At 35.8% G+C, this 10,641-nt stretch overlaps 1 long non-coding RNA gene and 1 pseudogene across 1 annotated transcript; one reads left to right on the top strand and one right to left on the bottom strand.

Annotated features, from left to right (window-relative positions):
- Positions 1-2,481: 2,481 nt before the first annotated feature.
- On the bottom strand, positions 2,482-4,230 carry LOC147487026 (uncharacterized). Its single transcript, XR_015203192.1, has 4 exons — positions 3,903-4,230; positions 3,400-3,457; positions 2,858-2,921; positions 2,482-2,571 (listed from the first exon to the last, which is right to left on the bottom strand). It is a non-coding gene; the product is annotated as an uncharacterized LOC147487026 (long non-coding RNA).
- Positions 4,231-6,738: 2,508 nt separating this feature from the next.
- On the top strand, positions 6,739-7,259 carry LOC147487025 (large ribosomal subunit protein P2B pseudogene; annotated as a pseudogene).
- Positions 7,260-10,641: the final 3,382 nt, after the last annotated feature.

The following is a 10,641-nucleotide window of genomic DNA, read 5'->3' as shown; positions in this document are numbered from 1 at the left end:
CGGTCAACTAATTGCAACATCATTTTAGTTGGTTGCATCTCTTGTAGACCTATTTGTTTATATAGATAATAAAGGAGTAAGTTAACACTCGCCCCCAGGTCTAATAGCGTAGTCGTAGTGTGGGTATCCCCCAAGGTGCATTGTACAGTAAGACGACCAGGGTCCTTGTACTTAATGATTCCATTATATTCAAATAGAGTTAGAAACTGTTTGGTTAAAAAGGCATCTTTTGGTATATTTGTTTTCCGCCTAGTAGTGCACAACTCTTTTAGAAACTTAGCATGTTGTGGTAACTTTTTAATAGCATCAAGAAAAGGTAGGTTTATCGTTAGATTTTTAAAAATTTCTCTAATCTCGTCAAAATTTGTATCCTTGTGTAACATGGCTAGTCTCTGGGGAAACGGTGGGTTCTATTTATATTTAGCATATGGATCAATAGGAGTTTTAACCTTGGCTGCTTTCCTCTTGGGTTGAGGTTTAACTGGTACCTCTACAGGAGTAGGATCTTCAGTTACTACTTCAGTAACTAGTAATTTTTTATTTTCAACGACCACTGGTGGTGTATTAATGGGCATAGTTACAGCGTTGTCAACCACTCTAGCTACCAGAACGAAGAGTGGTGATGACATTTAACTCACCTACATTTAAATTTTCATTACTAGTATTACTGGTTACTTCAAAGGCTGTGTTTGGCGTTTTAAGATTAGGTATAGCTTGACCTGGAAACACACTTTTCAGTTAGGCATTCTCTTGGGTTAACTGTTGTATGGAATGATTAATGGATTGTAAAATCTGTTGGTTAGCTTGCATGTAGGCTTCGAAACGATCCGGTTGTGAAGGTGTAGTGGCCACAGGTGGTGTGACTGGAACTATCTTATGTTGATTATTAACAGGTGGGTTGTGATAGTTATTATTAACCGGTACGATACCTCTATTGTTATTATTATAATTATTATAATTCCCTTGTCTTTGTCCTTGTCTCGGTGGAGCTTGGTTGTAATTGTTCGCTGGCTTAACATTTTGATTATTAAACTTGGCCCAGAGGTGTAACTTGTTGATTATTTCGCCAATTGAAGTTGGGGTGTTGTCTCCAAGGTGAGTTAGGTTCGCGATTTATGGAGCAAATATTCACTACAACAGAAGGGGTTTTTTGCAGCGCCATATACCCTCGCTAAAAGTCCTAAAAAACATTGCAATAGACCAATTGCAATGCCAAACAAGGTGTCACAAAGGCGCTGCTAAAAAGTGGGTCACAAAAGATAAATTGCGACGCAATGTATGGCGTTGCAAAAGCTCACAGTCTTTTGTGATGCCATTGGTCATTGCTACTATTGTATCCTCGTTGCTACTTCTATTTTTCAAATTTAATTGATATTAAAAATATTTTAACTTTTTATCAACGCTTGGCGTTGCAAAAGATAACTTGTAACAGCACCATCAAGCGTGGCAAAATGTGTACCTTTACCTATGCTTTGAGGCGTCGCAAATAGCAACTTTTTAGCTACACTTTGTTCGTTGCAAAAGGTTTAAGTCACCAGCTACATCTAGAGCGTTGCAAAAAGGGTGTTTATAGCTTTTAGCCACACCAAAACTATTGCTAACGATATTAAATCCTAATGAAAGCACCTCTTCATTGGCGACACATTTAGCATGGCAAATTGTATCATTAATATACCTGTACAATCTTAACCAATACAATTTATAGAGAAAACAATAATCCTGTAACAAATTCGATCACTAGAAATCGTAACAAAATGTATTTCATTGACTAAAATCATTCATTACAAAAGATCTTAAAAACTCCACTTAATTATGTTTTGCAAAAACATCATCTCACATAATCTTAACAACGATCAATTAAATTTAGACAAATTGCTCTATAATATGACGATTTGAGCAGCATCCACTCGAAGTTTCTTCATCAATCTACTACTTTCGAGTTTCGACCAATCTGATACAATGACTGAAAAAAAGTCACACAAATATATTTAATTGAAACATCATTAATTAATAAACCTAATACACACTCAAGTTAGCAATGCATGTGAATCCCTTTTTACCAACTCAAACCTATGCACCTATAATATACAAGTTATATCTAAACTGGACCACCCAATTCCTGCTTATAGATTACAAGTCTTATTTACTATGTCAATTCATCTCGTCATTACGCCTCATCAAATTCAACTGTTACAAGCAGGGGAAGTTGATAAAATCACGTGGAGAGGTACAAACAATCCACTTGATATTGATTACCAATATAGAAATATTAAATTCATTCCGAAAAACAATCATACTAATTAAATTTATGCAATTAATTAAATACTTGACCCCCCCTTAAAGATAGAGCATTTGTTATCTACTCCCATATCTCGACGACATAAACAATGATTACATAAAATTGGTGCATAAAAAGAAAACCTTATAGTAACTTGACGAGTTGAAAATTGAGAAAATGGAGAGTGGGGTTTAAGTTTTTACCTTGACGAGGAGCTTTAGGTGAGCATGACTCATCAAATTGGGAAACAATTCTTTTGGCCTTCTTGTTTTTCCCTTCATAAAATCGATACCCTACACAATACACCGAACGACAACAAAATGATCTATCAAGATAAAAAAGAACTTGCCGAACGTGAAAAGATTAATTAATCAAGCTATATTCTAGAAGACTTCAAAATACTTTAGAAACAAAAACACCACTTTTACAAACCTAGGACTGTCCAAAATTTTCTTGATAACTTCATACAGTCATTCATCTGTCATGGACTTGGTGTTGCAGCAAATAGATGAACTATATCAGATTATAGGATTACAGAAAAGGCGCCCATACCTTTATATGTATAAGAATTCCACTTACCTCTAGTTGAAGTTCTCTTTTCCTCTATGTAAACTTGACGATCCCCGAAAGTGATAGGTAAGGCCTTCATAATCACATGATCAATTAATCAGATGAGTGAGCAAGTAAGAATAGCACGTATGAGCAAGAACAAAACCATACATATCAAGTTTATGAGCTTTTTAATAAACAGCAAGCACAGTCATTTAGTTGGCTTTTTTAATAGAAGTTGTAAATTCTTATGAACAAAACCAAAACAAAGAATTCAGCTTCCTTAAATGCGAGTATAAAAAAACTATGGGACCTAAATCAAAAGAAACCAAAAAGGCTGAGGGCCACTAATCCTCATTCCACTAGTTTTATTGCAAAAGGGTTCACATCATCCGACTGAATCTCCATATAGATATAGTAATAAACACATGCTAATCCCTATGAAATGTTTCACAAGTACAATTAACACCAACAGCCTTTTGCATTTTAATAAAGAAATTTATCTGGTAATATATCTAATTGTTCTAGTATAATAATGGTGGCTCAAGAGAAAGGTGGTTGTCATATTTAACCTATATAGGACGAGATGCTAGCTGTTTTCCCTTGCTATGTCTCTAGTTTCTCTTCCACCTGCAATAAATAATAAAAAGTTCATAAGCACTAGATCATCTCCAGTGAACCTTAAGTATTATGTAGCTTCAATTAATGTAGCTAATAGAATTATTGAGTAATATAGGTAGATAAAAGGTATTATAACCTAGCGTATCAGTATAATATGTTACTTGATTAGAGTAGCAGACCATCCATTATAATTTGACATCCAAGGGCTAAGAGGTGAATTTTGTCCTTCAAAACCTTAACAGTTACCAGTTGCAACCTTAGGGGATAAGACTATCAAGAATCTTAACTTCCTCAGCTAAATATTAAGAAGTTCCTACCATCTTACTATTAAAGTAATGAGTAAAAAACACAGACAAGAAGAGAGAGATACTTGTTTAAGCTTGTCAGAAGCAGAAGTACAAGTACATCCGAATACATGAAAGTGCAAAAGAAAGAAAAATAGAAGAAAACTTACTTCTTCCATTTCCTTTTTCTGTGACGCCTTTGAATCTGATCTCCATGCAATATAAAGCAGCCTCAACCCAAAGAATGCATAAAGAACTGTAGTGTAAACCAAGGTAAGATAAATAAGTAAATAACAGATAATATATTCAGTGAAGATGGGTACACATGCCAACAGCTATAGGCTACCCATCCTGTCTCAAGAAATACTTACACCAAAGGACTAAGGCAATTATTTGAGCATTATAGTTACATTGATGTACTTGCACTGTTAGAAACATGTAAATCTAAAGTACTCAACTTGGGAAGGTTTCCCGTAAAACAAGAGTGGGGTGTGGATGATCGGGGCATACCATTTCCTTAAAACCGATGGGTATTACACAATGGACGGGGACTGGTGAACTAAACTTGTCGGTGTCATTACATACTAGATCGAGTTTCACTTTCGTGTTTTATAGAAACACATTGCATACATTTACATCCCATACACAATTATGTAGTAAGAGCACGATAATGCGGTAGTGCAGAGTAAACACATATCTTGGTTGATTTGACCCGGATTAATCGACTAACATAAGTTTACAAGATGCTAATCTCAATTAGTTTGAGTAATATACAACGAAGCATTACCCAAGACAAGTACTAACACACGTCTACTGAATGAGAAATTTGTGAACCAATGAGTAAAAGAAACTCCAACAACAAGAAGCTTAAAATGACATGGAATTTTAATAAGAGTAAGCCTATAGAGAAAAATTATTTTTAGTATAAAGATAAATTGTTACCTGTAGCAGCACTATTTGTGTGTTTCCTTGATATCAAATTTGGCACAATTATACCAAGTCCAGTGGATAGTATCTTTTTCACAAGAACAAAAAGTCTAAATGTGAAATTCTCTCAAATCAGTGGAAGGAATCCTAGACCACAAAAATCTTACCATCATCACAACTAATGCGGAAAGGGCACCAGATAGTACGTTTGACTTGGGATGGCGCATTGCCATCAGTGCCGCAATTATAAATGTCTCATCTCCTATCTAGCATTAAATAAAATATATATCAGGGCAAGCTATAAAACAACCTAAATGTGCTGGAGGCTTGTCATCTCCCCTAAATCTTTTCCATAGCTGTGAATTAAAACATAGTGAGAAAGAAAGTAATGAGGGCAGAATTGTGAGTAAAAAGAAATGGGAACCTGAATGAGATTGAGCAAAGTTGACTCTCCGTCGTAATAGTCATTTCTATCCATGTACATGACCTGATTTATTATGAAATACAAGAGAGTAGGCATTACAGAGATGGAAATATATTTTACAACATAAGAAGAAGCAGTATAGGGATCTCTAGCTTTCGGTTCCTGCATGATCAGCCTGATGCAGCCCTCCATTTGATCTCTATATGGATCTCGAAAGCATCCACAACATAACGAATCGGTACTCCATGTACGTGCAATGAAGAATATCATCACCTATAATTTTACTATAAGGATTAGGAGCTCGTCCACTAAAGCAAAACACACTAGAACTAATAAGACAAACCTACCTCATCAGGTTTGGAGAAATTCTGCAGTTCTTCCTCAGTCAAGTCAACAAAAAAAAGAGAGGTCAAATCAGAAAATGTAACTGGGACTAGGGCTTATACTCACCTAGCTATAAGTTTAACACTAGTTTCTACCACTAGAAAATGAAGATTGGACTACTCACCTATAAGTTTAGCTTTTACCAAAACTATTTACTGACATAAACATGGGGAAAGAAATCAGAAAACCAAAAGTCCACAGCAACACAACATGGGAACCACCAAAACACGAATAGTCTAAATTAAATGTTGAGGCAAGTTCTAAGACTAGCCAAAAGAAGATCTAGAGTAGTGCTGGCTTTGGATGTGTTAGCATTTAAAATGAAGCAAACATCATTTGTGTGTTTAAAACATTCTAGGTTACAACTACTGTACGTACATAGAACTTTAGTATAAAAGCAACCTACCCCATGTCAAGTATAAACTAACCTACGTACAATTCAGAACTTTAACACCAATCCAACCACTACATCCATGTAACAAAATGAACTACCGATAAGGCAATGTAACTATCAACCCAAACATTTACCTAGTAGAATATCTCATAATGTAACTATCAACCTATAACTTATAGTACAGCCACACAAAAATTTAAGGAACAACGAGACTGAATTTTATCTATTCTAAAGATTAAAAAGTACACTCAAAGGTCTAGACACAATCTAGTGATATTTTTCCTATTCTAAAGATTAACAAGTACACACTCAAAGGTCTGGACACAGTCTAGTGATATTTTTCATAGTTCATAGAAGTGAGGGAACACTTGATTACAACTACAACAAGGTGAAACAAATTCCACCAAACAAATGGCACAAACATTCCATTAATGTATTTATTAACTTAAAGGTTTGTATACAATACATGGTAAAGAAAAAAAGTTCAAATCCTACTTCTGTGCAAAAATGGTCAAGAAAAGAGGTTGAGCTGTATAAGTTGGGAGCAGATTTAGTAGCAACTATGGAACATAGAACTTTGGAAGTAAGATCTAATTACTTTAATTGACAACACTTAATCAAGGAAAATTTTCCACTAACAAAAGCTATGTTTTACTAAAGGGGGGAAACAAAGGAACATCGTAACAGAGGGGAAAAACAAAGGAACATCAAAACAACACCATTTGGGAAAGAATCAAAACCATCTACAATCAAACAATTACAAATGAAAAGAATACGAACCTGAAAAATTAAAGTATCAAACTTTTTTCCTCTAGTAGAAATTTCAGCATCTAACCTGATAAATTAATTAAGAGCCAAAAATGAGAAAAGCTTGTTTTGAGAGGAGAGAAAAAAAAAAGACAATGAAGGTGGTCACCGCATATTTGCTTGCATTGTTGGGTGGAAACAACAAACCTTCTGCTGATCACATCAAGACTATTCTTGCCTCCGTTGGGGCTGATGCTGATGATGATAAGATTGAGCTTCTCCTATCGCAAGTCAAGGGCAAGGACATAACAGAGGTGATTGCATCTGGAAGGGAAAAGTTGGCTTCAGTTCCTTCTGGTGGTGGTGGCGCTGATGTTGTTGTAGCTGCCTCCGGTGGTGGTGGTGGTGGTGCCACAACACCTGCTGCTGCTGAATCAAAGAAAGAAGAGAAGGTTGAAGAGGCAGAGGCGTCCGACGATGACATGGGCTTTGGTCTCTTTGATTGAGGGGTTTGTGACCACACATCCTTTGTAGAAGTCGGAGATGCTGGTGAAGTGTTGGTGTTCACTGTCTGCTGGGTAGATATGCTTTTCATGTTTTTAGGAAGTTATTGAGTTTTAAACTTTTTTGTAGAAAGGAGTTTGATAGGATGAATTTGAAATATCCTTGGTGTACTCAAAGTATGTTGATTTATTCAAATTAAGAGCCAAAGATAATTAAGGCAACCTGAAATTTTTTGAAGCTCAACCCAAAAGTCGAAGCTTTGAAGGAAACATAAAACCAAAATTAGGCTTTGCAATACACCCACAATTTGAAGCTTCTCAAGCGAAAAAAGAGATAGAAAAAAAAACTTACTCACCGCAAAAAGAGAGAGAGAAATAAAGCGTGGTCAATTTTGTTGCTTTGGTGGTTGGAGCAAAAGTTTGATAAAAGAAAGTGTTTAGGGTTTTTCAATTTTTAGTTTTTTGTTCGAGCGCCAAAAAATGGAAATACCCCGCTCTTAAGAATGCCCAAGAGCAACACCATTCTCGTCACAATAAAGGATATACCAAATACCCCTTTTAGATTGGTACAACCTTGTAACAACGAAGAAGGCGCGGTAAATTATAAGCTGTAACATTAGCAGCGAAAGTGGCGTCCTAATTGATAAAGTCCCAATAAAAAAATTGCATTTATTTTTTTCTAAAAATTTAATTACACTAGTTGCTATGCACGAGGTGCTGCAATTGATAAATTCAAACTCATAACACGGTGAAATTTTAGCATCCCCTAGAGGCGTTGCAATTGGTGACTTGTAGCAATAATTTTTTGGCGTTGCAAAAGAGTGCGCTGCAAAAAACCCCTTTTGTTGTAGTGATTATCCGGCTGTGCAGGTGGTTGTTCATAGAGGAGAGGACAATAGGAGTCGGTATGCTCAAGGTTATAACAGAAATTACATGGAATAGTGTTTATGTTCATGACAGGAGTAGGCTTATATTGAATAGAAATGGCTTCTATCTTTTTTGTGAGAGATTCGATTAGAGTTCTAAGCTCGGGATTAGATTTAACCTCAAACATACTGGCAGCCTTAACTGTGGAAGAAGAATTATTGGAGCGGGGGATGCCATTACCTCCTCCCCCACCCATTTATTTTAACGCTTAGATTGATATTCTAAAAACTTATAAGCCTCTGAGGCACCTTTACTAAGAAAACTACCCCCCCCCCAGTCATTATATCAAGAACTGCTTTATGGTGATGTAAAAGCCCTTTGAAAAATGTACGAACAAGCGTGTCTTTCGCAAGGTTATGATGTGGACACTCGATGAGAAGATAAGTGAAACAATTCCAGGCCTCTGAAAAGGATTCATGAGGATTCTAGCGGCAGAAATGAATCTTTTGAAGCATTTCATCTGTCTTCATCGATGGGTAAAATTGTTCCATGAACAATTGAATGAGGTTGGACCATGAGTCCATATAATTAGGCAATTGGGCAGTTAACCAAGATGCTGCCTTATCGGCTAAGGTGAAAGGAAACACCCTAAGTTTAATTTGTTATGAACCTACGGTAGGATGATGAAATGTGGTAAGAACTTGTTCAATCCTACGCATATGCTAATAAGGCTTCTTGTGGTCTAACCCATGAAAAACTGGTAATAAATTAAATATATTCGAGGAATTCGAAAATCCCCCACTGGGTCTGCAAGAACGATGCAAGACTTATGGCTATCGTTTATGGCTTTGTAAAAGTCAGAGAGAGGAGTCTCTGTTACGTCAGCCATTAATGCAGGTGTAGTGTGTGATATTCTAGATAGGCGTGTGCGTTGACGTTAACGATAAATAACACAAGATGGTTTACTCGTACTGGACCTTAATCTCATGCAAGGCTAAGGCCAATATGAATACAAACCACTAACAACAGTCAAACAAACCTGATATGCTAGAATGAAAAATACTCTAACAGAAAAGACGAGGAGGGAAGAAAAGAGTACATGAATGCCTTTTTGCCTCGCGCATGAATAGCGTCTTGTATATAATAATCCCAGTGTATTTAAGAGGTTGAAAACACTAAATAGTAAAAATAATTTGAAAAAAATGAGAGCCGGCGACTAACTTGTGAAATTGGGCAATTCTCCAGATGGGGCGCGGGCACGCTCTAGTGTAGAGTAAATAAGGGCGCGGGCGTGCTCTATGTACTATTCACAAAAAAAAAATTCAGTAACAAGAGAGCGAGCGCGCTCCAAAGAAAGAGTAAAGAGGGCGCGCGGGTGCGCTTTATGTGCAAAGTTGAGAAAAAATTTTCTAAAGAAAAAACCAACACAATTAGAACCAATAGTCGGGCGGGCGGGTGAAATGGGATATTTGTAGAATTCTAAACATTACGGGAAACTAGTCTAACAAAATGAAGATGGCAACAACGCCATTTGATAAAACTAAAAACTATTGTTTTACCTACTCTTAACTAATTATGCTAAGAATAAGTAAAAGCTATTAGTTTCTATGATTAGATCAAAGTTAATTTTCTACTCTCGATTATCTTACGATATGGTGGAGTAAAGAATTCGTTCCACTCCTAGTTCCTTAGACTTAACAGTTTCTTAGACTTAACAGTTTCACTAATTTAACAATTCTATAATATCAACGAGAGAAATAAGTAAATTATACTAACATGGTGAAATAACTAATTAAAATGTTCTAAACTATACTATGGAAATTTGATTATAAAATGTGAATGAAAAGAGAGATTAGGGGGATTTGATTCCACCTTGATTAATTCTTAATATGCTAGTATAGATTTGTTGTAATCCTAATCTTTATGTTTTCACATGAATGTTTGGTCTTTTTAATCCCTAATTATTCATGACAATCTTTGCCAACTAATAATTAGCATGTGAGGTAAATTAAACCCATTCTCATGGTGAATTAATTATATTCTAGAGTGGAATAGATTATTACAACTACTTCTACATACACTAACACATCAAGTCTTCATCAAAGCTTCATCAAACCCCTCTAATGGAGGTTTAGCTAAGATTCATTAGACTATCATTAATAGAAGAATAAAAAGAAGACATCATAATAATAATAACTTGGCTTTATTAATCTAATGGAAGAGAGTCTAAGAATGAAAAAACTATATTAAAAACTAAGTAGTGAATAATTAACTAACTTCAAACTAATGGAAGGGTTATATGAATTAAGACCTAAGTACTTGAGAGTTATGCCTTAGTCCTCTTTATATAGGAGAGGGCAAGGTTTACAATTTCGTGCATGGGCTTCGGAGCTATGTTTTGGGCCCTTAAATCAAGCCCAAAACCTAATTACTTAAGTTCAAAAAACGTCTCTCTGCTAGAAATTACTACAACAGCATTTTCATCCACTTTTATTTCTCTAATTGGATCAAGGTTTAGACCATTAGAAAGATTTTTCCGAGCCGGTCGTTTTGTAATATAATAGGCCCAATTCCGAGGTCTGAGTCGAAAGATACGGCCTGCAAAAGTTCTGTTGACTTTTATGCTCTATTTCTGCCCGCGTTGACTTTGAATTTTCAGCTTT

The sequence above is a fragment of the Coptis chinensis genome, chromosome 7 (assembly GCF_015680905.1).
Source record: "Coptis chinensis isolate HL-2020 chromosome 7, ASM1568090v1, whole genome shotgun sequence".
Taxonomy (NCBI): Eukaryota; Viridiplantae; Streptophyta; class Magnoliopsida; order Ranunculales; family Ranunculaceae; genus Coptis; species Coptis chinensis.
Note: the sequence above shows the minus strand (reverse complement) of the source record. Positions and strands in the feature narration are given on the sequence as shown.